Here is an 18,395-nt window from a genome sequence, read left to right as displayed (position 1 = left end):
TTGGATACAAACAGGATTTACCTCACTTAAAGACACGAGGAACACAAAGACAAACGCAGGCAGCTCTTTAAAAGCGACTCAACACAAAATTAGCCTGCTAAACTAACAAAACTTAAGACCAAGATTGTTGTAATTTTGCTCGTTTGTTTTTTATTTAGATGAAATCACGTAAAAACATAACAAGATCTTTCTGTAAACCATTAGTGCATTAAGAGAAACAATTGAAGAGACAATAAAGAAACCCAAAAGGTCTACTATATGAGTAACTGTAAGGGGCTGTTCACACAAAATGTGTTCTTTCTCTCCAATGTGCTACTTTTACCATTGTTTTTTAATGCAAACACAAGCTTAACGACTGCGTTTGACCATTGATCTCACATCTCGCATCTTTTAACCCTTAAAGACCTAGAGGTATTTTGTGGGCACCTAATGGGCCTATATTATTATTATTTTTTTAAAGCAGATTTATTTTTATTTTAGCAGTCAGCCTCAAGTGTCATATATTATTTTAAACAGGAGAACCTGAAGTTTCAATCTGTGTCATTTAAAGGTCCAGTCTAAAATATATTTTGGTCCAAAAACATATGAACAGACAGAAAATATTCCAGAATTTTCCAGAAACGATTTTTTAAAAAGTGGCATTTTCTAGTTATTACACACAAAACCTTATAAAGTTTGTTTTTCTTTCTTTAGAAATACATACTATGATGTTTTATACTTCCAAAATAAATTTTGTCTACATCCACTATTCCCTGAGCAAGTTATAGCAATTTATTTCAATGTTATTCCAAGGCGTTTTTCAAGGAGGGGGGGGGGGGTGCATTTATGTATACAATGTATTTGCCCAAAAGTTCTGGGAATGAACTAAACAGAAAAAAATGTTACAAAATATTTTAAAAATATATATATAAAAATTTGACTTTTTCCAAATAATATATTTTCAGTGACTATAAACAACACCACTTACAATGAACAAATAAGAAAAATAAGAAAATAATAAATAATGTGTCAAAGTCCAAATAACAGAAATGTGCGCACATCTAGAAAATCTTGAAGGTAGGTGCACGATCAAAAAACAAACATAAGTAGCAAAAGACTTAAAGTAAATCGGCAAACTGCCACTTTAGCTCTCAAAAAATTTTTAATGTCAATATTACAACGTTTCGACCGACATGGTCTTCATCAGGTGATCACCTGATGAAGACCATGTCGGTCGAAACGTTGTAATATTGACATTAAAAATTTTTTGAGAGCTAAAGTGGCAGTTTGCCGATTTACTTTGAATCTTTTGCTTCAAAGTCCAAATAAACATGGTGCAAATCCTCAGTAAAAAGTAGATATAAATATTTACTATACTATAAATAGTCACATAACTAAACTAGATTCAATATGGACCATCCTTAGGTTTTATGTGCCAGCTGTGCCACTGTTTTGTCATGTTTCTGTGCTGTTGTGCATGCAAAAGTACTTGGTATGAGAATTATTTCATGCAAAACTTATTTTTTGGCGTTTTATTTAGCCGCGCGTAAATGTAGAGCCTATCTCTCATTCCATGTTCTTCAAAAAGCTCATTGTTGGTCCACAAAGCGAAACCTATGCTTATTGGTTGAGAGATAGCCAGTTTAAACCAAGTGTGCTGCAAGCCTGCGTTTGAGTGAAGGTCTCGGCCGTTAGATCGCCCCCTGGGGGCTGGCTGCAGTACAAGTCATAAAGCCCGCCTCCTCCGTGTTAATGAAGGAGACTTGAGCCCAAATAAAAAAAAATATTACACTTGCAATAAAATGTCTCGAAAGATAGTTCTGGTCGATTAAGGCACTGGTTATTGTGCTGAAATAGGTGCAGATCTTCATTTTTGTAAACAGTTTGTTTTTAGCAGTAATTTAATGCTGGGCGTGTCATCGTGATTGATAGCTGTGATTGACAGTTTCTCAAAGCGCGGCGTCTGAGCTTCGGCAGGAGACTGAAGTAGACTGAAATGTTATTATTCGATTTCTGTGTTATTTTACCATGACAAAATGAGTTCAGCAGTAAACTATAGTTTCTGACATACATGATCCTGGTGGAACACTGTTTATTCGCTAAGGTCAGGGCTTTTTTCGGGCTTTATTAGTTTGCTGATACACGCCTAGCCACCCAGATAGCAAAACACAGTTCCGGCTAGACTCTTGCCTGCCGGAGACTTATCTCTTAGAGCTCAGACTGACTAATGTTACCTCTGCTGGACCTACTACGGATGCCTGGACTCACTACCCAATTCCAGCCCGAGTCAATTGAGCCAGATGCGGCGGCCGAGCGAGCAGGCGCTGCCGCATGCGAGCCGGAATCAGCCCGCGACGCCGCGAGTAAGTTATGCGCTGCGGCCTGGAGCTGGCGCGATTGAATATATAAAACCCTCATATTTGTTAACGTTATTACATCCATTTGTGTTGATATGACAGCAAACGCATGCTGAGAAGTTCGGGGGGCGTGGTTGATTTTACATAAAGCGTTTGGTTGGAAGCTCGACTCCGCTCATTTTCGCGGCTCCTCCTCTGGCTCCATCAGACAGTCCTTCTGCGCATGTCTGGCTCCAATTTCAGCAGTCTTTTGCGACAGTTTGTGCCCGTCAAGCAGGCATTTTGCCCTCAAGGCGTTCAATGGGAAAAAGGGCTGTCGCGTCGTCCATATTTTTTACAGTCATTGGTTTAAACCAATCTGGGCATGGAGGAGGGACAATGCATCAATATATTATGTCTGGTTTGTCCGGAGACACAGTGACGAGCGTTTCTTTGTCAAATCAGCGTTGTCAAAATTTGATGACGTAACCGCACTGATTCCGGAGCCTCTGAAACTTTGTGAATGTAATGTGTTACAGCGCTGGAAAGCTGAGATTCTCTTTGAGCCAATCTTTGAATTGTATGGATCGGATCAGCGGATCAAAAGTTATTAAACATTTAAGAGCAATACTTATTTTTAGCCGCAGGCGGCTGTCTCGGTCTTTAGCGCTGCTTTTAGGCACTGTGTTAAGCTGAAAGACCTTTCACAAGCAGTGCAGCTCATCACTGTTAGTTCCAGAGCAGTGGACCAATCAGAAGAGCTTGGAGGAGGGGCAACCGCTACAAGCTTCTGTTTATAGTAGAAAGCTGGCATGACTAAAGTTTTATTAACCGATATATCACGGCGGAGGAGGCGCTCATTGTGGATTTGTGCAGATATGTGTGTGTCGCCCACACAAATCAAATCATTTAAGCTGTTTTCACACCCAAGATCTACCTCAACACAAAATTAACGTATGAACCTCCCCTGGCTGGACGTCTCGTTTGACCACTACTGTATTTAGGTTTGCACTTTTCCAACACTCAAGACTTCCTGAAATTTAGAACATATCTGTTTTACTTCATTTTTTGCTAGTGCAGTCTTACAAAATGTGCAAAAGGGGATTAAACTGATCACTTATCACCTTTTAAACATGTGATGTCCAGCAGACCTTTAACCTTGACCCCATGCAGCACTTTGATACTGTACATATGACACCTGGAAACAGATGTGGTAAAATGATCTCCCGTCCATTTCCCAAACCCATATTAACTCTCCTCATTCCAGACACTTTTAGTTTGTCATTACATCATGCTCTTCATCGAGGCCATATGCTTTCACTGTCCTTGTATGTGTCAAAACACAGCAGGCTAACAATGACTCCAGAGACTAAAAGATAACGAAGCTAAGATCTGTTCAATTAAACATCAAACGTATGACTAGGGCTGTCTGGCACTAGTCATATGTTTAATGTTTAACCTGCGGACATTTTTTTGCTATTTCTGCACAGAATTTTGTAAAGAAAAATGTCAGTATCGTAACTAAAAGCTTCATATATGAAATAAAATATAATACCTTTTAACTTTTATTTAATGTTTACAATGCACATTCAATTACATTCACTTATTTGGTAAACAAATAAAGTCTCTCATATAATATATCTCTACTAAAAGACTGAAAATATTACTGTACAAACTGCTTTGTAAATAAATCATATGAACATTTTTATTTATTCGTTCATTCATTCATTTTCTTTTATGGCTTAGTCTCTTCATTAATCAGTTTTCAGCGGCAACCCAGTACTGGAAAACACCCATACACATCCATCCACTACGACCAATGTCATTCATTCATTCATTTTCTTTTGGTCTTAGTCCCTTTATTAATCCGGGGTCGCCAAAGCGGAATGAACCGCCAACTTATCCAGCAAGTTTTAACGCAGCGGATGCCCTTCCAGCCACAACCCATCTCTGGTAAATACAACCAATTTAGTTTATTCAATTCACCTATAGCGCATGTGCCGACTGACCCAGCTGGGACTTGAACCAGCAACCTTCTTATAAGCTTACCAAATGTTCTTGCAGATAATCTAATATACAAGATCGCTTAAATTTATTTTAAGAATACATTACCAAGACTGTTTATTTACATTAACGCTGCACTTTAGGAAGAATTAATCTTATTTTAATGTCTTCCATGTTTTTTTTTTAAGATTAATTCTTTCTGAGGCTGTGCAGGGGCTCAGTGGTTAACACTGTTGCCTCACAGCAAGAAGGTCGCTGGTTCAAGCCCCAGATGGGGCAGTTGGCGTTTCTGTGTGGAGTTTGCATGTTCTCCCCTTGTTGGTGTGGGTTTCTTCCGAGGGTTTCCAGTTTCCCCCACAGTCAAAAGACATGCGCTGTAGGTGAATTGAATAAGCTAAATTGGCCGTAGTGTATGTGTGAATGTGAGAGTGTATGGGTGTTTCCCATTATTGAGTTGCAGCTGGATGGGCTTCCGCTGCGTAAAACATATGCTGGAATAGTTGGTGGTTCATTCCGCTGTGGTGACCCCTGAAATAGAGACCAAGCCGGAGGAAAATAAATGAATGAATATTGCATAGCTACAATATTTTGAAGTATTATTAAAAGTTATTAAAATGTATCATTACGGATTTGTAAACACAAATATGTTTAAATAAATGACAACTTTCAAAACAAATGACATTAAAGTCTTTTTTTTCTGTAGCTAATAAAAAAAATCATAAGAGAGCTAATTATTTTGACCTTAGCAGTTTTTTTTATTACACTTTTATTTTTATTTATTTATTGTAATATTTATAATATTTTATTTCTTTTTCCAGAAGAAAAATACAATATGAAATAATGTAAAAAAAAAAAACTATATAGTAATCTGTTAAACAGCATTTAATAAATATTTGAAAAACAATTACAATTTCACAGGAGGGCTAATAATTTTTTCTCCAACTATATACAGTGCTCAGCATAATTGAGTTAACTCCATTTAGAAAATGAATATTTTTATCTATTTCTCAGTAAGTATATATGTATTTTGGTGCATTTAGAAAACGAATTTATTGAACAGATATATTTATTACAATAATATTTAGTCACCAAACATATTTATAAATTAAAATATAATACAATTGTATTTAAGCAAATTTTTTATATTTTTTTTGCTTCTCTTGATTTTCCTCATTTTAAATTTGTATTTAATATTTTTTTAATATAACATATGAATTTGGCTGTCCTAGTTTTTGGACCGCTATCTTAAGTTATTTTGTTAAATAGGCTCCAGATTTGGCTTCAGTACAGACTAATCTAATGTATATGCACAAATATAATATTGTAAAACTTCCTATTAAAAATATGAATTTAAAAGATGGATTTGTGAGGAGTGTACTTATATATGCTGAGCACTGTATATATATATATATATATATATATATATATATATATATATATATATATATATATATATACATATACATATATATATATAAAGATATTTATGGGTCTAAAACACTTCAAAAGGCTGTTAATTACACCTTAAATATTTTTTCTGAATTATTTACATCAGCATTTAACATGCAATTAAGTGCTCGAAAACAGTTCGTAAATTTAAAGATGTGGTTTTAAGTCCTTAAGTAATCGTTGGAACATTTAAAAACTATCACAAGGGTAAACTTATCATCATCCTATATGCTAGGATTCGTTTTCAAGTGGTTGTAAAAAAAAAAAACAGATTACATCTTTTCCACAAAACAAGACGTTTCTCCTTTCCGATGAATGGCTCGAGACCTCTGCCTTTGAGGCATTTGGGAGGTTTTTGTGCGCAAACCACATCAAAACTCTCAGTGCATTCCCAGCTCTGTTTGTGTGATCTCACGGTTTAGAGACTGTCAACATTGTTGGTGGGGCATGATTCTACACGCTGTACAGTCTGTGATTATATGCTTTCGCTCTGTTCGGGATGTTCTCTATAGGTTTGAAGCAAGTTCAACAGGCAAGCACTGAAGGAATCCTTCATGGGCTCAGGTAAACACAACTCTGTAACAAGGCTTGACTAGAAAACGATACAGCAAAAAAAAGCTGCTGACCAAGGCTGCATCTTACTACTAGTTTTACTCGAGCTCAGTGCTGCATTTGACACTATAGATCATGAAGTCCTCATAGATCGATTAAATTTGACAGGTGTCCAGAGACAGGCTTTACAATCACTTAAGTCATACTTAACTGACCGTTACCAATTTGTAAATATAATCTTTCAAAATACATATTAAACAGCAACCTTAAGTTTTCACAATCATATCTCCCATGCTGCAAAAACAGCCTTATTTGATCTCAGAGTTGTCGCTAAGCTAAAAAGCATGCTATCTATCTGAGATGCAGAAAAGCTAGTTAATGCTTTTATGACCTCTAGACTGGATTACTGCACTGCTCTGTTTGCTGGTTGCACAGCATCCTCTATGAATAAACTTCAGTTAGTGTAAATGCACCTTCCATAGTTCTTACCAGGTCAAGAAAACACTATTACATCACTCCAATTGTATCCTCCTTACACTGGCTGACTGTTAAGTTCTGTATTAATTATAAAATATTGCTTCTTACCTACAACAGATGTAAATAGTCTAGCTCCTGTTTATTTAACCAACCTTCTGTCTCGCTACAATCCAACCCGCTCTTTAAGATCTCAAAACTCAGAGCTTCTGGTAGTACCCAGAATAGCAAAGTCCACTAAAGGAGGCTGATGGTTTTCATATATGGCTCCTAAACTTAAGCCTTCCTAATGTCAGAAGCTCAGAAACTCTCAGTTTAAAACTAGATTAAAAACCTATATTTTAAGTGAAGCACAATGCATCACATAATTATATGAATTTGAATGTACCATATAATTAATTACATTAATATCTCTTGTGCACTTAAATTAACAGCAGCCACACGAATTATTTTCTTTGCTCTCTATTTCCACATTGAGATGCCGATCCTGAGGCCTATCTAGATCGTGGAGTGCCACTTGATCAGATCCAAGACAAGTGAAGAGATGATACCAAACCTACCAGGACTTGAAGAGATGATGCCCACCATCGGAGAACTTCAAGGACAACAAACACTTAAAATGCACCTCATTGAACATGTATTATTATTATTACATTCAAATATTATTTCTTAATGTTATGCCCGTGTAACATGATCAGGCTTGCTTTCACAGCGAAGAAATAAGACAATGTCAACAATATAAATCCAACCCTTCCAGATTCTGCTGCAACTCCAGAGTTGGAGGTAAGTAAACATTGTTTTCCTGCAGCCGATGAAGACAAATGCAACCACAAATGTAGCAATCCATTAAACACAACCAGTCAGAAGCCATCAGGACTCCATTAAAGCCAGCTGATTGAAGCCGCTCAAGTATGAGGATGTTATGAGAGCGTATCACCGAGGTTTATTTGTACTAATTACATATTATTCTAGTAGCATCGTCTGTTCATTGTGCTGAGGCTGGAGGGATTGAAGATTTGTTTCATGTTTGGCCAAGACGTGAGTGCTGCTGTTTTGGTAGAGATGTAGATTTGATTAAGAGGCTCCAGTCAGGAAAGCCCAGGGCAGGCTGTGTGTGTGTGTGTGTGTGTGTGTGTGGCCTATTTCAGACATGTGGGGGCCATTTTCCTGACATTTGAACGTGCCGAGACCGAGCGCGAACAACAGGACGAGTTGTGACACAATGGGCTTTTCTAATGGTGCAGGTCTCAGTGGCTTTCAGATGTGTGAAGTTAAATGAAATGATATTAGTTAAATAAGCAGCCTTGTTGTTATTGCCTTTACTACTTCAATAGGCAAAAATGAATAAATAATTTTTTTAATATGAATAAATACAATAATTTAAAAAAGAATCCAGGGTATATAAACATTTAAACATCATTTATAACTATAATTTCATCTTTATTTTGTATTTTCTTTTGGATTCTACAGCTTGATTTTCTTTCTCTGAAACCATTTGAGAGTTTGCTTAGTTGTGTTTTGGATTATTTTCTTGCTCAAACCGAGCATCAGAACAGAGAAGAAAGATGATTTAAGTGACTTTGAACGTGGTATAGTTGTTGGTGCCGGACGAGTTGGTCTGAGTATTTCAGAAACCGCTGATCTACTGGGATTTTCACGCACAACCATTTCTAGGGTTTACAGAGAATGGTCCGAAAAAGAGGAAATATCCAGTGAGCGGTAGTTCTGTGGGCGCAAATGCCTTGTTGATGCCAGAGGTCAAAGGAGAAAGGCCAGACTGATTCCAGCTGATAGAAAGGCAACAGTAACTCAAATAAGCACTCGCTACAACTGAGGTCTGCAGAAGAGCATCTCTGAACCCACAACACGTCCAACCTTGAATCGGAAGGGCTACAGCAGCAGAAGACCACACCGCGTGCCACTTCTGTCAGCTAGGAACAGGAAACTGAAGCTAAACTTGGCACAGGCTCACCAAAATTGGCCAATAGAAGATTGCAAAAATGTTGCCTGGTCTGATGAGTCTCGATTTCTGCTGCGACATTTGGATGGTCGGGTCAGAATTTGGCCTCAACAACATGAAAGCATGAATCCATCCTGCCTATCAATAGTTCAGGCTGGTGGTGGTGGTGTAATGGTGTGGGGGATATTTTCTTGGCACACTTTGGGCCCATTAGTACCAATTGAGCATCATGTCAACATCACAGCCTACCTGAGTATTGTTGCTGACCATGTCCATCCCTTTATGACCACAGTGTACCCATCTTCTGATGGCTACTTCCAACAGGATAAGGCGCCATGTCATAACACGCAAATCATCTCAAACTAGTTTCTTAAACATGACAATGAGCTCACTGTACTCAAATGGCCTCCACAGTCATCAAAACTAATATCTAATAGAGCACCTTTGGGATGTGGTGGAACAGGAGATTGGCATCATGGATGTGCAGCAACTGTGTGATGCTATCATGTCAATATGGACCAAAATCTCTGAGGAATATTTCCAGAACCTTGTTGAATCTGTGCCACGAAGGATTAAGGCAGTTCTGAAGGCAAAAGGGGGTCCAACCCTGTACTAGTAAGGTGTGCCTAATAAAGTGGCCGGCGAGTATATATATATATATGATAAAGTATAAAAAGTATGATGAAGTAAAAAGTATACAAATATTAATAATATCAATAAAAAGTATAAAATTATTAATAGTACTGTATGTCTTATATATTATTTAGAAATTTAAAAAAAATACAATAAGATTATTTAATATAAATTCCAACGACAAGTCTTGAATTAAGTTCTATAAATGATATAAAAAACTTAAATATTCATATGCATGCAGATACTTATGTATTTATACTCTTTTAGCTACTAACATAATCTAGATTGATACTTTTTTTCTATAAATGGTGTAAAAAAGTTTTTAAAAATAACTTCAAGATATTTCTTATAAAAGCAAGTCCTATTTAAATATGTCTCTCAACTAGTTGCATCATATTTTCAGGCTGTTTCATTTTCTCTGCCTAAAAACAAAACAAAGACACTTATTACGCAAATAATATTTCAAGGTACAAGCTCCTTGTTAAAAGACAAGGCCATGCAAACTATCATTTCCTGCTGCTATTACAGCTCAAATATTAGAGTCACACGGGAAAAGTGTGCGTTCCTGTCTGAAGAAGTGGCGATTCAGTACAGCTGGACTGACTGGAGACACACAGATCCTCACTGCTCGGCTCTGCTTCTCATCTGGCTAATGACAGGGTGAAACCAGCAGCCAGTTATTTCCATAGCAGAGATAGCGAGCCCAGAGAGCCCTCATCTCCACTCTTTAAAGAGCTCAGGCCCCTGTTTAGCAGAATACCAGCACTGTCTGCAATGCTGAACACCTCAGCCCACCAAAATAACAGGAGGATTGTTGTAATTCTGAATTAAGGTGCACTAATTGATTTATGAAAATGAGAAGGAGTCTGATAAATCACATGATTTACACTTGATGTTTCAGTTAGATCTTTGTGTAAATGTATTTATTTGTGAAAACAATTTGTAAAGTACTAAAAGCTCAATACCTTTTTTTGCATGGTGATTTAAATGCAGCCAATTACGTATTTCTATATACATTTCTGGAGAGCGCCAAATACATCCCAGGAGGCACATTTTTTGTAGTTTTTGCAAATCTGCCAGAGGGCGCTGTGTGTGCTTTTTCAGATCTCAAATCTCTCTCGCGAGTGCCATTCACACCTGCTCTTCTCACGTAAATCCACCAGAGGCCGCTATTGACTGACTTACCAACTAACTGACTAACCAACCTTCGCCAGACTCAAACCTTGTCGTCATGGCCAACTCCGCTCTGTGTCTCAAATCCTCCTACAAACTCAGCGAGTCACTGGACAAACTGGTAACAGCGGAAAAGCCACCTATATGGATGTAAGCAGTCATATCACGCAGTAGTGTTCGTTTTAAAGACGAAATGCAGCCATGCATACCTCTGGCTACATAATTTGCGCTCTCCAAAAATGCCTACAGGGCTACGTTTTCAGAATCAGCCTGTGTTGTTTAAATGCTTGTTTTGAACTACTAAAATAGTCATTAAAAGTCAACTTGTTCCAAAATCAAAACACAAAAATTTGAATGCATCATTTTGTTTTCCTTTGGCTTAGTCCCTTATTCATCAGGGGTCGCCACAGTGGAATGAACCGGCAACTATTCCGGCATATGTTTTACGCAGCAGATGCCTTTCCAGCCGCTACCCTGTACTAGGAAACACGCATACTCTTGCTTGAATGCATACATTTACATAAAATCACCTGTTAATCACCGGTCACACAGCTGTTTATTAACCAATATTATTAAAGCTGAAATTCATAAAATTGTACAATTAATGCAAGATAAATTCACAATGTCACAAAAATAACTCCTAATAGCACTTTTTTTTCAATATTTTAGGATGTAAATCGTTTAGCCTGGGGGGAGTTGGCACTGTCGCCTTACAGCAGTCAGTTGGCATTACTGTGTTTGCATGTTCTCCCCATGATGGCGTGGATTTCCTCCGGGTGCTCCAGTTTTCCCCTTCAGTACACAGACATGCGCTTAAGGTGAACTGAATAAGCTAAGTTGGTCTTAGTGGTTGTGTGTGAATGAGAGAGTATGGGTGTTTCCCACTGTTGGGTTGCTGAAAGGGCATCCGTTGTGTAAAACATGGCTGGATAAGTTGCCAGTTCATTCTGCTGTGGCGACCCCTGATCAATAAATGGACTAGGATGAAGGAAAATGAATGAACGAATGAATTGTTTCACTGTTTTTAATTTGGCATGATAATGATTTGTTTGTTTTTTTACTCAGAAATTGCATTTCAATTGTGCGTGAGGAATTCATTCATTCATTCATTCATTCATTCTCTTTTCGGCTTAGTATCTCTATTAATCCAGGGTCGCCACAGTGGAATGAACCGCCAACTTATGCAGCACGTTTTTACGCAGCGGATGCTCTTCCAGCCGCAACCCATCTCTGGGAAACATCCACACACACTCATTTACACTCATACACTACGGACAATTCAGCCTACCCAATTCACCTGTACAGCATGTCTTTGGACATTGGGGGAAACCGGAGCACCCGGAAGAAACCCACGCGAACGCCGGGAGAACATGCAAACTCCACACAGAATCGCCAACTGACTCACTTGAACCAGCGACTTTCTTGCTGTGAGGCACCAGCACTACCTACTGCGCCACTGCGTCGCCCGGGTAGTTGAATTAATATATGTTATTATATTGTTATTTCAACCTGTATGCGTTGTTAATAATAATTTAAATTAATAATAATAATAAGGGGGCGGCCCTGTGGTGCAGTGGGTAGCGCTGTCTTAAATCAAGAAACTTTTTTAAGACAAGCAAAAAATATTGTCTTTTTGAAATGTATTGACTTCATTTTTAAAGAGGCCGTTCACCCAAAAATGAACTCACTTAATAATTAATAAACATAAAATAATTAAGATATTGTGAGGAAAGCTGTTAACATCCACTGCAAAAAAACTAAACAAAAAGAAAGCCTTTCTTACTTAGAGTTTTTTACTTGTTTCTAGTCCAAATATCTAACAATTTTTAAATCCAGAAACATTTTCCAAACAAGCAAAAACATTGTCTTGTTTTTAGAAATAATAAGTCAAAATCAAAAGACTTTTAGAGATAAGCTTCGATTTTTAGAAATAAGCTGGCCATCTGAAACCATTGACTTCCATAGGACTTGTTTTTCATACTATGGTTGTCAATTCTGCAAACATGCTAGTGAGTTTTTCCCTAATACAAGCAAAATAATCAGCCAATGGTGAAAGCAAACATAAATAAATCTTATTTCAAAGCAAAAAATATGTTTATTTTACTTATTTTATGACATTTATATTATATTTAGCTTGTTTTAAGGAAAAACTCACTAGCATGTTTGCAATCTTGACTTCCACAGTATGAAAAACAAATCCTATGGAAGTCGGTTTTAGTTTTCCAGCTTGTTTCAAAACATCTTTTGACTTTGACTTATTATTTCTGAAAACAAGACCATCTTTTTTGCCTGTCTAGAAAATGTTTCTGGATTGGTTTCAGCTTTTCAGCTTTTTTTAAAACATCTTCTTTTATGTTAAGCAGAAGAAAGAGGCTCAAACTGATTTTGGAACAAGTAAAGGGTGAGTAAATGATGACAGAGTTTTCATTTTCAGCTGAACTGTCCCTTTAATAGGATTTCCATGAATGAAAACACTAGCACACACACACACATACACGAAAAACAAACACATAGTAAATCAGACAAGTTCCTACCTGAACTCATGGCTCTTATCACGCCACAACGGTTGTTTGTGGTCTCTGCTTTCCACAGCACAAAGTCTCAATGGCCGTCCAAACACTCCTGAGGAGAGATGGGAAAACTGGAGGAGGTGGGACTGTCCTGCACTGGGGGATTTAGGGAGGAGTGAGGCTGTACGGAGAGAGCAGAAAGTGCACAGGCAAACAGAAAGGACGGACCAAAAAGAGAGATCAAAGAAAACACGGCGTCACATAATGACAGATTGAGGAGATTTTCATTAAAGGCTGTCTATATGACAAAGCCCAGGTGAAAAAAATATATAATTAAATGCAATTAAAATACATTTAAATACCCGCAAATACATTTTTAGTACATTGTTATTTTTGTGTTAAATAAAAGTTTGATGGTTTTACATTATAAATATACTAATTAAAATGATGTTTATACTTTAGTAGGACTTTAGTACACTTGATTAAAGTATACCAAATACTAGTAATATTTAAATAAATTTTTAGTGTACTACAATAAAGTACACTACAGAAAAAACATCCAAAAGAGTTTTATTAGTGTGTTTTTCAAAAGTGTGCTTTAAATGCTTTAAACATTAGTTGATTTTTAGTACACTGTTTACATACTAATCCTAACTTTAAAATAAGTTAATATATAAAAAATCTATTAGTAATGTATTGTAGTAGAAGTTCATTTTCCCAAAAGTTGTACTTTAGTACACTTAATGTAAATGCAATATTATCACTAACACTTAAATTGATTTTGAGTGTGGTAAATTTAAGTTTACCTTAAATTGACTTTATTAAAAATCTATTAGTAATGTATTGTAGTAGAAGTACATTTTCCCAAAATGTCTTTACATTTCACATATGTGCTGTAATGTTGCATCTTATTTAAATTTTTGTGTTCTCAGTTTTTGCTAAGTTTTTGTTCCCTTCCATAAGGTGTTTTTGGACTTGTGGTTTTTTGCACAAAAAGATTAAAGTGTTTTGATGAAGCGCAGATGCTGTTTTCTTTGTACACACAGAATCCCTTCAAACTATATTCTTTAAATAAATGTTTAGTATTTTAAAAGCACATTTTAGATCAGCTTCATGGTGTCTCATAATAGCAGAGTTGAGTACACTTAGATGTACTTAAGTTTATCTTAAAAAGTACTTAATACAAATTATTAGTACATTAAATACAAAATTAGTTTGGGAAAATAGAGCACTTTTAATACAGTATTTAGCACACTTTTTTACATTTTGTATATTCTTTTAATAAATTACTATTATATTTTAAATTACTCATAAATACATTTAAATGTTTAAAATTAGGGTTCAAGTGTATTTCTAGTTGTAACTAAATGTATTTTTAAAAATACAGATATGGTATGTTAAAGGCACATTTAAGTTCAACATCAGGGTGTTTTAAAATAGCACAGTTGAGTACACTTAGATGGTATTAAGTTTATCTTAACATACTTAATTCTATCTTTTAGTACATTAAGTACAAAATTAGTGTGCGAAAATAGAGCACTTTTAGTACATTACTGAGAAGTGTACTAAATAAAGTGCATTTTAGTGCACTTTTTTTTACCTCGCAGAATAGCATGTTTGTTCACAGAAGGTGGGAAATCAGCTAATAAGAGTCTCTAAATGGGTTTATAAATAATATGGACTACAGTTGTTGTTATTGTTGTTGCTGCTGCTGTTTTGTTTTTTCTTTAAAAAACATTGGTAACACTTTACAATAACAGTACATGAATAATGATGTATTAATATGTAAACTAAACAATAGCTTATTATGAATTAATGATGAGTTAAGGTCTGCACTAATCATCAATTAACTTTAACTACAACATGAGTCATATGAGTTCATGTGTGAGTGATGACTACCTTAATTACTTGTTAGTACATGATTGTTAATTATTGTATTAATTACCATATTAGTTTATGCTTAATTTAACCATGGTGAACTCATGATATGTTAATGTATAATTATGTTGTGATTTTACTTGGAGGTTCACATCATCATTAACCCATTCTTAACTACTCATGAACTCCTTATGCACGTCCAACTAGTGAGTTTACACTGAATAACCATAGAAAAGTGTTTTGTCAGCATCAACATGAACAGGAGCTCATGAGTAGTTAAGGATGAGTTAATAGTGATGTGCGCCTCCAAGTAAAGTCATGACATAACTATACATTAACAGCTCATGAGTTCATGTTATTTACATTTAGCTTAAACTTAAATGTTAATTAATACATTAATTAACAACATGAACTAACAAGTAATTAAGGTAGTCATCATTCACACATGAACTCATTCTGTAGTTAAAGGTAATTCATGATTAGTGCATACCTTAGCTCATCATTAATTCATAATATAGTAATGTTTAGTTTACATATTAATACACCATTATTCATGTACTGTTATTGTAAAGTGTTACCAAAATATTACTGCCTACAAAAAAAATACTTTTCTTATTTGGAGTTTATTTGGCTTATATATAGTCCAAATATCTAAAAATTATTTTTTCAAATATATATATATATATATATATATATATATATATATATATATATATATATATATATATATATATATATTTATATATTGTTATAATATAATATAAAAATTAAAGACTGATGGTTGTTTATGGTATGTTGTTGTTTCTTTAATGCAATGATTTACTATCTTCCGTGGGTTATGAAAAAAATATGGTAATTCAAAAAGTTTCATAAAATTTATTTGAGTTTTGGAAATCACCAAGCGACCCCTTGTCATTGTCCAGCGACCCCCCAGGGGGTCCCGACCCCCACTTTGAGAACCTCTGGTCTAAATGACAAAAAATAGCATGTTTGTTCACAGGAGGGGGGAAATTAGTTGGTAAGTGTCTCTAAATAGGTGTTTTATGAATAATATGGACTACAGTTGTTGTTTTTTGTACTGCATATAAAAAATGCTTTTTTTACTTGGAGTTTTTGTCTTGTTTCTAGTCCAAATAGTTAAAGATTCTTAAATCAAGAAGCATTTTCAAGACAAACAAAAGATTGTCTTGTTTTCAGTAATAATAGTTCAAAATTAAGTGCGTTTTTACTTAGAACAAGTAATATAGTCTGCCATAGCGAAAACAGGATTATTTTGCTTACTCCACTGGCAGATTAATGAGCAAGAAACTTTATTCATAACATTTGAAACTTACCAGAACGTTCTGAGAACATTCCTACATTTCTGTGAGGATTATAGAGGCAAAGGGTCAGAATGACATCTAATAATTTAAAAATAACACTCAAGTATCTGACACTTCCCAACATTCATCTGAGGTTATTGCCATAGTGAGTGTAAAAAGATAAAAAGTCAACAAACACTGCTCTTTCAGTTTCCTTTCATTAGACTGCACAGTTCTGTGTCTCTTCTCATAAAACAGATTCATTGAAGTTTGTGAGAAAAGTCAACAATTTAGTTTGTGGAGTCAAGAAATGTGATTCTTTTCATGTGAATATTATAAAAATAAGCACAATTCAAACAGCAAGATATGACAGAAGCTACCTCAGCTTTAATCTTCATTCGATCTGATTCTCCTGATATTATTATAGAGCCTGCATGTCTGGATGCATCTGGATCAGTAAGGGTGTCAGGGTTAAACTATACGTTATGTGTACCAAACGTATTCAGGATTTATTTCTCTTTAAGTTTTAAATAAGTTCCATAAGTACAAATGACAGTGAAACTATTTCCTTTTAGATTGATTTTATCGACATGTTATTGAAATCTGACACTAGAGGTCGCTCTTGGGAGTTTAAATCACCTCTGATGTACTGTATTCAGAAAAGTCAGGTCAAGCTGTTTATTTATCCTCGATAATAGGCAGGTTATAATTACAGCATACACTCGTACAGACATTTGACAAGACACATTAGGCATATATATATATAGTTATATATAACTATATATATATAGTTATTTTTAAAAAAACATCATACCGGTGACACAGTGGCGCAATAGGTAGTGCTGTCCCCTTACAGCAAGAAGATCACTGGTTTGAGCCTCGGCTGGGTCAGTTGGCATTTCTGTATGGAGTTTGCATGTTCTCCCTGTGTTCGTGTTTGTTTCCTCCAGGTGCTCTGGTTTAACCCACAAGTCCAAAGACATGCGGTATAGGTGAATTGGGTAAGCTAAAATTGTCCATAGTGTATGTGTGTGAATTAGAGTGTATGGGTGTTCCCCAGTGATCGGTTGCAGCTGGAAGGGCATTCGCTGCATAAAAACACATGCTGGATAAGTTGGCGGTTCATTCCACTGTGGCGACCCCAGATTAATAAAGGGACTAAGCCGAAAAAAGAAAATGAATGAAAAACATCATACCACTAAACAGGGTGCAAATTACAGGAACCAGCTGCAACCCTGTACTGGGAGAGAGTTAAAAAAGTTGAGTCAACTAAATAAAAAGCTCTCATAAAAAAAACAAATCATCATACAAATATGTTTTCTGCCATTATTTACATATAAAAGCATTTTTTTCGGGGAGTTGGCATCAATCGATCTATCCCAGGTGGCAAAAAATTCTGGCCCAGAATTGGCATGAAGCTGGCACAGCAGGTATTTATCAAAAGTAGTATTTGGCCCAGATGCTAATAATGGATATGTGGGCCATGTAAGTTTGGCCTCTCTTGACCCACATTTAAAATACATTTTTATTATTTTTGAATAAAAGACAAAAATTCTACCAATCAGGTCGCTTTGAGAAAAAGCACGCCCATATAGCGCAAGGGCAATGCTTCATGGGTTCATCAATTTCATTGCAGTCGTGACACACCAACATATCAGTTCAGCAGTTCAGGCCCAGTTATGGGTTATTAAATTGGCTGAGACTTGGCCCAGATGGTCCATGTTTGGCCCTTGCTGGAAACCAGACTTGGTCCAGTCATGTACTGTAATTCATCGTGGCATGTGGGCCAAGCAAAAGCTGGTTGTGTGGGCCAGAGCTGGGCCAGAGACATTTTACTATGTGATGTTTTCAGCCTGATCTCACGAGAAAACGTAAGTATTTTACGTTTTGCCAGTTTAGTGGCTAATTGTACGAATTCGTACGATTTCAGTCGTACGAAATGATACGATTTTAAAAAGGAGGCGTGGCACCTAACCCCACCCCTAACCCCAACCGTTATTGGGGGATAAGCAAATCGTACTAAATTGTACGAATTAGATCGTACGAATTCATACGAATTAGCCACTAAATGAAAAAGTTACGAATTGCCGTGAGATTGTGTTGGATGTTTTATGAACAAATTTCGGGAGGAGCAAGATCAGTCTTT

At 36.1% G+C, this 18,395-nt stretch overlaps 1 protein-coding gene across 1 annotated transcript in view; it reads right to left on the bottom strand.

The window, feature by feature from the left end:
• Positions 1 to 13,221, bottom strand: part of frem1a (Fras1 related extracellular matrix 1a) — a 69,210-nt gene extending 55,989 nt beyond the window's left edge. The window contains 1 exon segment of the mRNA NM_001190308.3: positions 13,095 to 13,221. The gene's annotated coding sequence lies outside the window, so the exon portion shown is untranslated.
• Between the last annotated feature and the right edge of the window lie 5,174 nt (positions 13,222 to 18,395).

Source organism: Danio rerio, chromosome 7 (assembly GCF_052040795.2).
Source record: "Danio rerio strain M-AB ecotype USA chromosome 7, GRCz13ab, whole genome shotgun sequence".
Lineage (NCBI taxonomy): Eukaryota > Metazoa > Chordata > Actinopteri > Cypriniformes > Danionidae > Danio > Danio rerio.
This window is presented reverse-complemented; position numbering and strand designations above follow the sequence as displayed.